Source organism: Paroedura picta, chromosome 1 (assembly GCF_049243985.1).
Source record: "Paroedura picta isolate Pp20150507F chromosome 1, Ppicta_v3.0, whole genome shotgun sequence".
In the NCBI taxonomy this organism is placed as follows: Eukaryota; Metazoa; Chordata; class Lepidosauria; order Squamata; family Gekkonidae; genus Paroedura; species Paroedura picta.
In genome coordinates, this window is record NC_135369.1 from 177,133,180 (window position 1) to 177,148,253 (window position 15,074).

At 45.3% G+C, this 15,074-nt stretch overlaps 1 protein-coding gene across 1 annotated transcript in view; it reads right to left on the minus strand.

Moving 5' to 3' along the window:
- Positions 1–14,767, minus strand: part of FERMT1 (FERM domain containing kindlin 1) — a 290,949-nt gene extending 276,182 nt beyond the window's left edge. The window contains exon 1 of the mRNA XM_077313253.1: positions 14,628–14,767. The gene's annotated coding sequence lies outside the window, so the exon portion shown is untranslated. The remainder of the gene's footprint in view (positions 1–14,627) is intronic.
- Between the last annotated feature and the right edge of the window lie 307 nt (positions 14,768–15,074).

Consider the following 15,074-nt stretch of genomic DNA (forward strand, 5'->3'; position numbering starts at 1 on the left):
CAAAAGCGAAGCTAGCAAACCAACCGCCTCCCAGCACCTTTGCCTCCACAAGACTGAACGAGATGCGAGGGCGAAGCTAACCTCTCGCAAGCACATTTGATCCCTCTCGCTCCAGCCCTGTTTCGGTAACACACCTCGGGCAGGACGTGCTGTTAAATGATTCAGGCCGGGAGAGATTTGAAGCACTGGAAAAGTCAGGCTCGTGTGTGAGAACACAGCATGGGGGGGGGGGGGCGGAGAAGAATTTGCAAGGAAAAACAAAATCCTACGAGTGAACTACGCCCTTTGCCAGCGAATGGAAACTGCGTCGGTAGCAGAACGCGCGGTGGATCCCCGGAGCTCTATCTGTAATTTGTCCCACTCCTAAATTATGTATCACAATATATATGGAAATTAAACCCTCGAGTATGACATGCGATCAATAATTTAGGACGCTTCTTTTCATCAAGTGCGAGCCGGCTACTGAGATATTGAGGCTTCATTTTAGTCCTAACATACAAAACGTTCGCAGTCGGCTGCTGCCTGGAACACCCCGTTTAATGGCCCTGGGGCACCCAATGGAACAGCTACCTGTCCCTTAACTACTTTCCAGTTGTTTGAAGCCGGGCGGGCTGGGTTCCAAACAGTGACGTCCGCTGGAAGGCGGCTTTCGCACTGACTAAATAATGTGCTTTTGATTCACTTTTGATGCACTTTGTGGCCCATTGTGCACACGTTGGATAATGCCCTTTGGGTGCACCTTAGAAGTAGGTTATCTGGTTCTGCACAGGAAAATCCTGCTGCAAAGGCACATTGGAAGTGCATCATCCGACGAGGGCCTAATGGGCCTGAATTGAACTGTGTGAAATGGCAAAGTCCACTTGCGAACAGCCACGGAAGTGGATTGAAACGGCCTTATTTAGCACCCAAAGATACATTTCTCAGATCGTCACTATCCAGCCTACTCCCTTGTTAAGGACACTTGTTCCAAGCCAAGGAATATGAGCTGACTTCATTTTTTTTCTTGGCAATGTGGAACTGCGGTTCTCCACCTGCTCTGCCATGAATCTGACCGTTTCCGCATTAGGGGGGGATTCCTTGTTTTAAGCCTCACTTTGGATTTCCTTTGGATTCTGTGAGTTGACTTCAGCATTTCCACATTTGGGTTTTCCTCCCCTTATTTCCCAGGTTGAAATTCATGACATGCTTTCTGCACTGACTCTGGCCGAAGCAGCATCCCATAATGCTTTGCTCCTTTCCTTTTCAAAAAAACGTGGGTTTTTTTTTTTTTGCAAAATGGTGCCTGCTTGCACCTTTGTGTTTTCATTGCACCCCTTAACCCCACCATTCTGCACCCTTGATTGCCTTCCTCCCTTCCCACCAGTGTCCTGAACATAATTTTTTTGGGTAAAAACCCCAGGTTATAACATAACATTATAACACTGCTGTGCAAAACTAGTTTTTTTTTTTTAAAGGCAGATTTCTTTGGAATGGAGGGAGGGGGGAGGAGGAGGAAGAGGAAGGATGTCGATGAGGAAAGGAGCATGCCCCAAATGACTCAAAATGGTGGGCGTGGGGAAAAACCTGTTTGCACACATTTCCAATTAGACCCTATTAGACCCTGCTTGAAAAGATGAAATTGGGTTTTCTGGGGATTCCTTTGCCACAGGACAAGTGAAGGGGCAATTCAGGACTGAGACTGAAGAAGCAGATTTTAGTGTGAAAACACAAGAAAAAATCAACCCTTTTAAAATACAAATGGACTACTTTCTCCCATATGAACTTACCTGCTCACTCCAGTCATCTTTGGACGCTTGGTTTGGTTATACCTGCCCTCTGAGATTCGATGGGTAACGACCTGAGAGAGGCCCTCTCAAGAACGCTGGAACTCACTCTCCAAGGAGATTCATCTGTTTTCCTCTATCAGTGTCTTTTGACAGCAGGGGAAGGTCTGGTTGCCAGGTCCCTCCTGGTAATCGGCAGGGGCAATTTACCGGGCATAGCAGGGAAGTCCATCTAACATACAGGAATCGACTATGTCACTGTCCACATGACCCGGAAGTGACATCATCATGCCTGGGACATCGGAGTGATGCTCTGTTATTTGGGCAAAATGTGGTCAATTTGGTTAATAGTATAGATGCTTTTGTCCAAATATTACAGCATCGCTGAGAGAGCCTTGATATTACTGCTCGGTCAGAACAGCTTTATCAGTACTGTGGAGAGCCCAAGGTCACCCAGCTGGCTGCATGTGGGGGAGCAAGGAATCAAACCCGGCTTGCCAGATTAGAAGTCCACACTCCTAACCACTACACCAAGCTGGTTGGAAAGGTGGCATGTGATCTGAAGAGAAACAGAGTGGCATAGGTGGCAATTGGTGTCATTTAAGCGACTAACATTTACAGCCCTACACCCTACAATTCAGAGTTTTAAAAGACAGAAGGGGATTAAACACCAGCAGTCCATAAGTGGGTACGAGTGAGTTCTCCACCACTCATTGTGGAGAGTAGAGCAGAGAGAGCTTACTGAACATTTAAGTGACAGCTCCTGTACCAGAAAGTTTAAAAAAAAAATTTCTTCCTCTTGGCTCCTTTTAGAACTTAAATCCTTTGCATTGTTTTGTACCTCACCTACCAACCGCCATCTGTCAAATTTGGCTCATCACCTAAGAAGTGACAAAGCCGCTCAGATTACAATGTTCTGTTCCTAAATGAAAACAGAAACAGCCGCTGTCTTTGTCCGCTGGGGGCTACAGAAGTAGTGGTAGATTGCACCTAGGTTCCCTTGACAGAGCAGACAGCAGCTCTCCTGGAAAAGTAAAGACCAGAAAAACAACAGGGGGGAGCACATAGCCTCCCCTCCCCTCCCCAGTCCTAATCCAAGCTGAGTTTCCAGATGTCTGGGAACGTAAATTTTAGAGGAAAATTCATAGTACACATTTACTTCGCAGACCCTGGGCAGACCTGGAAACAACATAGTTAGGGAAAAATGGATCGACATGCGGCTGCGGTTAATTGGACACACGGTGGTTTAAACTGATTGGATCCATGGAGGATCCTGCCGTGAGCCGACCAGTCACTCCTTTGGTAAGTCTACAGGACATCCTCTATGACAGAGGTCCCCAACCTTTTTGAGCCCATGGGCACATTTGGAATCCTGACATGGCATGGTTGACTCAGGAACAAAATGGCTGTCACAAAATGGCTGCCGCAGGGGCAGAACCAGCCACCAAACGATTGCCACAGAGAGCCAGAACGGTATAAGGGTTAAAAGGGACAGCTTCTAATCTGGTGAACTGGGTCTGATTCCCTGCTCTTCGACGTCCAGCCAGTTGGGTGGCCTCTGGCTCATCACAACATTGATAAAGCTGTTCTGACCGAGCGGTAATATCAGGACTCTCTCAGCCCCACCTCCCTCCCTGGGTGTCTGTTGTGGGGAGAAGAATGGAAGGTGATTGTAAACCGCTTTGAGATTCCTTCAGGCAGTGAAAAGCAGGATTAAAAAAAAACAACTCTTCAGCTAGGATGTTACTTGCTTTCCTTCTACATGATTGTGCTGCATTTCAAGGCACAAAACTGAATCCAGGTGAAATGGGTACTTTTAAATTGGGGGGGAGCAAAGTGGCTCTCCAGATGTCCATGGACTACAACTCCCATGAGCCCCAGCCAGCGTGTGCTCTAACTCCTTCTCAGCCTATACCTGCACAGATAATTCTCCACTTGACAACACCAGCCTAGTTCAAAACTGGAATCTTTGCATTCAACATCTCAGCATGGTTTGGTTGAGATGGGCAAACAAAGAGATCAAGTAACACTTTCAGCTCCAAACTTTCAGTCATTCAAAACAGCAGTGACCCATGCAGAGCTTGATTTTCATCAAGAAATAGCCAAAAGAAGCAGCAAGGCCTTGTAGGCTTAAAAAAATATAGATTACAGCAGATCAAGAAGTTTTGTTAAAACAAATCAGTGTCAAGATGCCTGCAACAAACCGATAAAACAATCTGGAAACAGATGACAAAGGTGTTCAGGACTGGAAGTCTGACAAAATGCCTACAGGCTTCTTGTAGAGCCGCAATTCATCTTGGATCCGCTAGGATCAATGTTTACTATGGACAGGAAAGTGTTAGCTTCCCTCCTGTATGGCAGGGGTAGTCAACCTGTGGTCCTCCAGATGTCCATGGACTACAATTGGACTACAATCCATGGACAATTGTAGTCCATGGACATCTGGAGGACCACAGGTTGACTACCCCTGCTCTACAGCACTGATTATGCCGCGTCTGGCATACTGTGTTCAGATCTGCTCATCCATAGTCAAGGAAGATCCATTTTCATTGGGAAAGTGCCTCAGAATAGAGCCTCAGGATCAAATCCAGCACAAGGCTTGCCACTTAAAAGAAGGGACATTGAAAACGAACCTGGAATCCCACCCAAGTGGAAGGTGAAGTTGCCACAGTCAAAACAGCTTTTCTGGAGACAATCCCACCAGCATCATTCCCACAGGGCCCTCTTTAGGAAGAAACAGACTTACCTAAATAACCACCTCTAAACCATCTCCCTGCATAAAATGTCACGAGTCGGCTTGTTGGCACCTTCTTGGATGAAGAAGAGAAGGAAGAAGCCGGCCCCAGCCCTTGGATGCTGCTGGAAGACCTGCTGGAGAAGGCAGAGAATCCCGCAGGTGCAGAGGAGTAGTCAGCAAGCCGAGCTCTCCATCCTGCAGCATGGGATCCAAAGCTGAAGCAGAGGCCCCGTAAACCCCAAATGCTGGCAGCGGCTCATGGGAATTGTAGTCCATGAACATCTGGAGGACCACAGGTTGACTACCCCTGGCCTAGTGCATAGTCAGCAGCCCAGCACTGGTCAACCTCTGCCTGTGAACTGGAGATACCAGCACAGAACTAGCCCTGTAGGCTACTCAGCCACTGATGAGTTGCACCTGTCCAAGAGTGACTCCTCCCTAATTGACTCCTGATAAGAGCAGCTAGAAAAGGGTAAGTCAGCTCAGAAGGGATTTGGCCCCAGGCCTTTGCTGTTGTCCTCAGGGTGTTTGACCACCTGAACTGTGACCTGGCTTGTGCTCTTTAAATTTGCATTTCTGGCCTGGGGCTTGGGCTATGCTTATTGCCTCGTGCCCCAGGTACCATAAGCAGGCTTCACAAAATCCTTTGGGCAGGAACACATTTGAGGCCTAAAAAAAACCCAACCCTCCAGGTTTTACTGAGGAACAGGGTTTCTTTCTCTAGTTTGCTTGGAGATCTGAACGCCCTTCTGCCACTCCCAAAGGTTGTTATTACCACTGCTTCCCATATGTTTGAAGTCCTCAGCCCTGGACCTCTTTTTTAAAAAACATGACATGCTTTAGAAATCCGGTCCCTACTTAATCATGGAGATAAGAACACGCTTTGCAATCGGAAATCACTGTGTGAAGCCAGCATGGTGTGATGGTTAAGAGCAGCATCTAATCTGGTGAGCCAAGTTTGATTCCCCGAGCCTCAACATGCAGCCAGCTGGGTGACCTTGAGCTCACCATGGCCCTGTTCTGACTGGGCAGTGATAACACGGCTCTCTCAGCCTCACCTCCCTCACAGGGTATCTGTTGTGAGGAGAGGAAGGGAAGGCGATTGAAAGCTGCTTTGAGACTCCTTGGGTCAGCGAAAAGCGGGGTATAAAACTATTTTGTTCTTCTCTATGAACATGCTGCCTTCAGAATCCCCCACAGCTGTTCAGCCCACTTATGGCAAAAACACAGTTCTCTTTAGTGGAAGCTGTTTTTCCTAAAAACCAACTTCCCTCAGTTTTCCTAAAACCCATATAGCCTCCAAGCTCATACTGGATTGGAATGGAACATCTCCTTGCAAGTGACTTTGGGACAACCAGGGGCAGACTCACCACTGAACTTAGATGCAACTTTCCTGGTGGGCCATAGAGCAGTCTTTTTCAACTTATTTTTTACTGTCGACTGACCCTGAAACATTCCTCAGGTTTCGAGAAACCCCAGAAGAGGCACTATTGTGTAGAACAGGGGTAGTCAAACTGCGTCCCTCCAGATGTCCATGAACTACAATTCCCAGAAGCCCCTGCCAGCGAATGCTGGACATCTGGAGGGCCGCAGTTTGACTACCCCTGGTGTAGAATGTGGTTGGGTCCCCCCACCAGGCATTACAGGGTCTTCGAATGAATAACAATGCTGGACTGGAATACAGCAAATTTCAATGGAACGCAAGAGGAGTCAATTTTTCTAAAAAATATTACCTCAAAATTGGCAGGCTTGCTGTATCTTGACTACTTTGATTCTGACAGGTGTTGCAGGTAAAATCCGACACTGCTAAGTGTCAAATGTTGGTTAAAGCATTTCAAGTACGGCCTCTCACCAAAAATGGAAGTCAAACATCATGGCATCTCAAATATCACAACAAAAGCTATGTCTGATTGGGCAGCAGCAGAGCTGAAAAGGGCTTACAGAGGCCCTTGTAAATGGATTTGAATTTCATGACATGGTATTCTGGCAAAAACAAACAAACACTTTTTTAGCTTACAACTACAGAGACATTTCAGGCTCAAAACCAGCCTTTCTCAAATGTTTTACTATCGAGAAACCTCTGAAACATTCTTCAGGCTTTGAGAAACCCCAGAGGTGGTGCAATCATGCAGAATATGGCTGGGAAGCAGAGCTGTGGACATGCCCACCTGGGGCCCCTCCCCTTCCCACCCCCTCCAAGGCCTATCATTGGCCATTTTGGGAGGGGGAAAATGGGTCGACAGGACCATATATGGTTGTCTCACCCAATAACTGTTTAACAGATTTTTAAAAAATATATAAAAAAATTAAAGCTCACCCATTCAGGAAACCCTTCCAGAGCTGTTAAGAAACCCCAGGGTTTCACGAAACCCTGGTTGAGAAAGCCTGTTCAAGACATAAGGCACATGGACCACATTCAAAACCCTTTGCTACAATCTGGGACTTAGAAATTTAAGAATGATGTTGATCAACTGGAAAGGGTACAGAAAGAACTCCTCCAGACTCCCTCAGGCTAATCTACCACACACAGAAGTCTGGTTAATATGGAGGGAAATTGAACAATATATTGTATTGTATTGCACCCACCCTGAATATGTGTAAATTAGAAGAGTTGCCAATAGATGTTTTAAATAAACAAATAAAATGTAACAAATTAGGTTGCCCTAAATTACTTGGGAAAGGAATGGGACAAAGATGTACTTAAATAAATAATAGTACTTGGTCAGTAAGGTTGAATGACAAGCAAATGAGCCATTTTTGGCCCCGAACAGAAAATGTAAGCTGAATCCAAATTTTGCAAAAAAACAAGCACACAAACAAACACAAAATTGGACAAGGTTGGCACTTTTGTGCAAATTTTACCTCAGAATGTGATTGCTTATAGCAGGGGTAGTCAAACTGCGTCCCTCCAGATGTCCATGGACTACAATTCCCAGGAGCCCCCTGCCAGCGAATGCTGGCAGGGGGCTCCTGGGAATTGTAGTCCATGGACATCTGGAGGGACGCAGTTTGACTACCCCTGGCTTATAGCATCGTTTCCGGGCCCAAAGAAGCATGCCTGGCCTCAACCAGGGCCAGGGCCCTTTCAGTCCTGGCACCGACCTGGTGGAGCGAACTCCTGGGTGAGCTGTGGGCCCTGCGGGACCTTCCAGTGTTCTGCAGGGCCTGCATAACGGAGCAGTAGGGGAAGATCAATGCCCCCCCCCCCCGGTGTCAAGCTGCAACTTTACATTGTCTCCTTCCTCTTCCCTCTAGAGGTTGGAGTTGGGGATAGGGAGGGTTTCTCCATCATGTTGTTGGGTTGTTGGTCTATTGGTATTTTTCTGTCCATTTTAATGGGGTTTTAATGGGAGGGCTGGTTTAACTGGACATCTGTAACCCGCCACGAGCCTGCTTGGGAGTGGCGGGTAACAAATTTCATCATCATCATCATCATCTTCATCTTTTTTCTTCTTCATCATCATCATCATCAGCATCATCTTTGGACTGTTTTGATATTGGCAGATGCCACCCATGGAAACTGATGCTTTCATCTGTCGGATATTAATAGCAACATCGAATACCTTAATCAAATGTCATTTCATATCATACGGATATCCAACCTTCAGCTAACATTGAAATATTCAGAGCGTAGCAAATGTTGAGGTTTGCCAAGAAAAACGACAAGGAATGTTTTTAGGGTGCAACTTCCCTTTAGCTCTAGGGAAAACATGCAGTGAACAAAAGTAAAGATGGCTGCAAAGCAGTTCAACATTAATCTAAGAAAGGAGTCTGTTAAGCTTAAGAGGCTTTTGAATCTTGCTGCATAATATCTATATCTATGCCATTTCCTGCTGTTTCAGTTTCACAGCTTGGAGGCACTCACTATACACTTCGCACACGCCAGTATTTGTCGATTGGCTTTGAATGACAGCAAATTAACTGACCCCTAACCCTGCACTCCATAAAGCTGCCTTACTAACATGTTACTCATTCATTTCTGCTATTGCCTCATTGTGTATGCTCTAACAAAAACAGACCGCTATTGGAAATTGCTTTGCTGCTAAGAGGACCAATTAAAAGTTAGAACCAGCCTGTTCTAAAAAGACACCAAGTATATCCATAACCCAACAGGAGTATTATTCTTACTTAGACGATATCAAACAATAGCTTTATACTTGACTGGAAAAAACTGCTACTCAATTACCATCATTTAAGGACTGGTTTTGAAAAAGAAAAAGGTTGTGAATACGGATGCTGAAAATCGGAGAAATCCGATCACACCCTATGTGGTCCTTACTGCCTCAGTGGTTGCTTTTCTGCTGCCCTAGATAATGTCTACATCTCTTACACTTCCAGTCACAGCAGCCTAAAGGGTTATGTATCATCATGTGAATAAGGCCTCACCCCATCTCTGAACCTTAAACTCAGATGAAATGGGTTACATAGACCATTTATGCACTGGGAACTTCAGTGCCCCAGCTCCCGTGCAGGAGCACAAACTGGGGGCGGATGAGGTGCACCAGGCCAAGTGCTTCCCCATGTGGGTGCAGGAAGAGTTGGGGCAACCTGCTATGACTAAAACTCCAGCCTGCAGCCAGGCATGAAACCTCCAGTGCATAAATGGTCATACAGACTAATTTGGCAGCTTCCAGTGATCTCCCATGTCCTGCTGCAGACCTCCCTCGAGTCTTTCTTGAGGATATTCCAGGAAGGGGTGTTACCCAAAGATGAGGTCTCTTAATTTGTTTGGAGAATTTAGCTTAAGGAGATGTAATGAGAAGGCGGTAACTCAGGAACTCCACCAATGTTCTGGGAATTGTTCTCTTAGAGAAACTCAGAATAAATCAGTTGTATGTTTGAACTGAAAGACTTGAAAGACTTTTATTAAGGAGAATAAAGGGGTAAAGCATGCACACACAAAATACACGAAACACACACAAGACTGGCTAAGAAAATAAGGAAGGAAAGGAGAGAAAAGTATTATTTTGGAAAGGCAATATTAACAGTCACAGCATGAAGAGGTCTGTGAAATCAGCAGCAAAATGACCAGCATTTCACAGAGAAAGAGGCAAAGCTTACATGCAACTAGGGGTGTACAGAGACTCCAGAAACACACACATAGTCTTTATGGACAAGTGTTTTTGATATAGGAAAAATGTTCCCTGGGGCAATGCTCATGGATTTGGCCCCAAAACAATGACTTGATGAGTGTTCCAGAGTTAAACCAAGATTTGGAAAACATAGGGTGAGGTTTTTCCAAAGACGAACTATAGGTGTTAATTGTTCTTGATGACCTTTTGAGTACTGGATAGAAAAACTATCAAGTTTGAGAAAGGTAATAAGTATTGCTAAATTAGGATAACTGCATTTCATGGAAGTGAGGCTGAGATTTGATGAGATTAGTTGCAAATTCTTGGGAAACCTATTGTCCTAAATTATGCATCTCTCTGAAGGGGAGGAAGTCACCAGCAGGTCTGTCATTATTTTCCACATAAAATGATATGCCCAGATTTGTCTCTGGAAACTTGCTTTCTTGCTGTCATCCATTTTATGTTCTGTTGGGCCAGTGTTAAAAACAAGCTTCCTCCTATCCGTAACCAGAAGTGGTAGAACCCATTTTGTCTCCTTGCCAGGACCCAGAACAGAGTTGTAGTAGGATTTCTAACCACCAGGTAGAGCCTGAAGATCTCCCAGAGTTTCATCTGGTCTCCAGACTACAGAAATCACTTCTGCTGGTAAAAATGGCTGCTTTGGAGGGTGAGGTCTTCCCAGACTTACCCCCAAATCTACAGGAACTTCCCTTCTGGAATTGAGAACTCTAAGTGATAGGTTAGCTGTATACTTTTATCATGACACCAACTTACATCTCATAAGGAATGTTTGATCTTTTAGGACCCGTCACAATGGATACATTATATCCGGGATCCAAATGCTTCCGATGTTCAAAGTCTGCTTGTGGAGAGATGTGACCTCACAGAAGTAACGTCAAACGTGACGTAAGTGATTCCAAAGACGTGGCCTGTATTGGTGTGTTAACTCTTATGGGTCACTTACATAAAAAGAATAGATTCCGGTCTCATTCGAGCAAATCCCAGGCACCAGGCCAGTAATCCCCGTTTCACCCGATTCGTGTTCTTGACGTCTTTGTGAGAGGAAAGACACAAAGGAAAATATTTGGGGACTGTTATGCTCTAAGAACAAACGCAGGTCAGAAATCTCCTCAGACCCGTGGAATGCTGAGGCTGGGTAAGAGATGGGTGAGGAAAGAAGGAAAACGGTTTTTAGAAAGTTAGCGAAAAATTACAAGTATTTTACAGCTTATTTAAATGGTAAGGAATAGGTAGAGTGAATAATCATCATTATATACTTTTAGCTTGAAGTAGTGCTTTAGTGCAGGGATCCTCAACCTGTGGTCCTCCAGATGTTCATGGACTACAATTCCCATGAGCCCCTGCCAGCATTTGCAAATGCTGGCAGGGGCTCATGGGAATTGTAGTCCATGAACATCTGGAGGACCACAGGTTGAGGATCCCTGCTTTAGTGTGTTCCAGTCAACAGCAATATTGTATGTGGTAATCCTCACAGTAGCCTTGCAAAGTTACACCAGAATTAATATGCATTACATAGAGCAGGGAGCACACTTAAGACACCTGCTGATTTCATGACAGACAACAAATTCAGGCAAGGATTTCTTACATTTTGGGGTGTGTGTCTGTTTTTTTAAGCTCTGACTATTATGCCCTAGTTTTCACCTGGCAAAGTATATTCGCATGTGGAGTGGCGTTGAATCATGCCGTTTGCACCTAGGCATCATGTGCATGTTTGCATTAATTTTGTATTTCTGTGCATTAAGACAACTATGCTTTCTGTTGTTCATAATAATAACAGTGAAGGTGGGTGGAGGGAGCTACACAAAGGAGATAAAACTTTCTTCCTCTACCTCAGGCTTTCTCAGCCAGGGTTTCGTGAAGCCCTGGGGTATCCAGACGGCCCTGGAAGGGTTTCCTGAATGTGTGGAAGTTAATTTTGTATGTATTTGTTAAACTTGTTATTAAACATTTAATGTGATATGAGCATATATAGTCATGTTGACTTACCCACCCCTCCCCAAATGGCCTGTGATGGCCCTGGAGGGAGTGGGAAGGGGAGAAGCCCGGGGTGGGCGTGTCCACAGCTCTGCTTCCCAACCATATCCTGGACGATCACGCCACATCTGGGGTTTCTCGAAGCCTGAAGAATGTTTCAGGAGGTTCTCAATCGTCAAAAAAGTTGAGAAAGGCTGGTCTACCCAAAACATATTCATTCAACGGAAACATAAGGTGCAGCTTGGTGCAGTGGTTAGGAGTGCGGACTTCTAATCTGGTGAGCTGGGTTTGATTCCCCCACATGCAGCCAGCTGGGTGACCTTGGGCTCATAAGAGCTCTGATAAAGCTGTTCTGACCCAGCAGTAATATCAAGGCTCTCTCAGCCTCACCTCCCTCACAGGGTGTCTGCTGTGGAGAGGAAGAGAAGGCAATTGGAAGCTGCTTTGAAACTCCTTTGGGTAGAGAAAAGTGGCATATAAGAACCAACTCTTCTTCTTCTTCTTCAGTAATATCAGGGCTCTCTCAGCTTCACCTCCCTCACAGGGTGTCTGTTGTGGAGAGAGGAAGGGAAGGCAATTGTAAGCCGCTTTGAGACTCCTTTGGGTAGAGAAAAGCAGCATATAAGTGTGAGAAGTGTGATAAATCCAGTTCAGTAAACTTTTTGAAGCAAACTGGCGAAAAGAAAAGAAAAAGGAGGCAGTAGCAAAAATGTTCCCATAAACCAAGGCAAGTGTTAGCAGCTCCCTGCGAAGGTTCTCAGTCGATCTACTTAGGCAGAGACTGCTTAGAAAGAGCTGCTTTTAACCTCAAATCAGTGTTGCTACCTTTCTGTCAAACCAATGTTGCTACTTTGGGCTGATCCCACACTGAGCAGGGGGGGGCTGGATTAGAGGGCCTGTATGGCCCCTTCCAAGAGCCTCTTGTGGCCCAGAGTAGTAAGGCAGCAGACATGCAGTCTGAAAGCTCTGCCCATGAGGCTGGGAGTTTGATCCCAGTAGCCGGCTTAAGGTTGACTCAGCCTTCCATCCTTCCAAGGTCGGTAAAATGAGTACCCAGCTTGCTTGCTGGGGAGCAAACGGTAATGACTGGGGAAGGCACTGGCAAACCAGCCCGTATTGAGTCTGCCATGAAAACGCTGGAGGGCGTCACCCCAAGGGTCAGACATGGCCCGGTGCTTGCACAGGGGAAACCTTTACCTTTACCTTATGGCCCCTTCCAACTCCAAGCTTCTATGATTCTTATCAAAAGGTGAAGAGGTGCTTGAGAGTGATCTTTAAAGGAAAATTGAGCTCTGCCACTGGATCAGGAAGAGTTCTCTCAAAATCCAGGAAGCAGTAGAAGAAACACCCTGTAAAATCAAAGTCTGAAAGGCAGGTGTGGTATTGCAGAGAGTGGGTCTGGATATTCCCTGCCCACCTGTTTAATTTGCTTTTATTGAGATTTTTAATTAAAAAATCATCTTTCTACTTAATATATAAAGCAACCTATTGCTTTATAGCAATAGAGACTATTGCTCTTCTCTCAAAGTTCTCCCTCCCACTTACTCTAACTCAACCATCCATTTATAATAAGAAAGGGAATAGAATCCTGAATAAAGAGGAAGAAGAGTTGTTTTTTATACCCTGCTTTTCATTACCACTTTTCTCAAAGTGGCATACAATTGCCTTTCCTTCCTCTCCCCACAACAGACACCCTGTGAGGGAGGTGAGGCTGAGAGAGCTCTGACAGGACTGCTCTGTGAGAACTGTACTATCAGGACTGTGACTACCTGGCTGCACATGGAGAAACGGGAAATCAAACCCAGTTCGCCAGATTAGAAGCTGCTGCTCTTAACCGCTACACCAAACTGGTTCAGGAATAGGAAGGGGGTGGGGTGGGGAATAAGACAGGTAGACTGATAATGGTCTCCGGGGAGTTGGCAGAGCTCTGCCTCACAGTCCTAACTACAGGCTTGTGAGTTTGTAGGGGCTCAGTACAAACAGAAAAGCTGGCAACTAGACCTTTAGGAACACAAGTGCCCAGTGATGTAATGCCCTTCATTCTGAAAATGGAGCACAGAAAACCTTTTCATGGGCTCTAAATCTGCAGTTACAATAAAGCCTTCATACAGACAATCTGCTTACCTAGAACGTCATGCTTGCCTTTATTTTGTTTTAATTGCAAAGGGATATCACGTTTCGCTGCTAAAATATGCAGGTCTTAAGACAATGTGCGTAGCTTCATGGGCCTTCTTTTTACTTCTTTACGTCAATGTCTCTACAATGGTGAAATGTAAGTGATCTGTGACGTAGGGCCAACACCCATTACTAGCATTTTCCAATCAATACCGAATTTTACAGATCTCAGTTTTTCTCTCTGCTTCCAAGAGTTGCAGAGAACCTGAACAAGAGAGAGCAAGGAAGCCACTACAAAAACCTCCTGATGCAACAGCTTTTGCAAGCAACTATTTAGAAGTGACTTTGGAGTTCTGTTGCTCCAGGACACTGAGACAAATAAAGAATCATTACACCAAAGAGAAACAAGCAAGCAGTGATACTTAGGGCTACCAACCATAAGATAAGAGAATTACAGGGGATCTCCTGATTACCAAGATCAGTTCTCTTGGAGGCAGTGACACTCAAGAGGATAACCCTTTGGAGGACCTAAAGAAATGGAGGTGCTAGAGTGGCTACAAAGTGTGAACACTCTGGGACCTCAGTTACACCAAGGAGAAACAAGCAAGCAGTGATACTTAGGGCTACCAACCATAAGATAAGGCTCAGAGTTTCTCCAGAATTACAGGGGATCTGTAATCTGTTACTGGGGTAGAACCAAACATGTTAGTATGTCTTAACAACTTAGATTTCAGGATGAGAAATTGCTAACAAGGGTGTCGCATTCAAGGCTATCACTAGTATTTGCTGACAAAGTCTTTGGAACGCACACAGGTAATGAAAGTAAATCAACTGTTGCATCCAGGCCAGTGCCTGACACTTTTACTCTACCCAATAGTAACTCCTCTGGAGGCTCAGAGGCAATTATAAGGTAATAAGGCAATAAACAAAGCAGAATTAGCTAACCAGTCTACAACAGGTCAGGCAGCCAGGATGTTCTGTCCAAGGAAGCAGGGAGAACCGGGGTTCAAGGTCCACAGACAAGGCAAGTATCAGGAAAGTTTATTTCTGGAAATAAACACAATATTAGTAACAAGGCATATACAATGCTGTGTTTTACCAAGAGACTTGGAGGATAGAGTGGTGGTGGTGGTGGTGGTTGCAAACATTGCTCCCATAGATTGACACTTTCTTGACGTCCTGCTTCTAGCAACCTAATTAGACGAAGCCCTGGTGTTTTCACTCACTGAGTCCTTGGTCCTTGGTTGGAAGCCAAGGCTGAGTGATGCTGTGTTAATAGCCTTGCGCTCCTGGGCCTTTCCTGAGCAGTTAATCTTAACTTTCATCTCCATCACTCTGCTGGCTCAGGAGATTCCAGATGTTAAAAATAAACTGATTTCTGGCCCTTTGCCC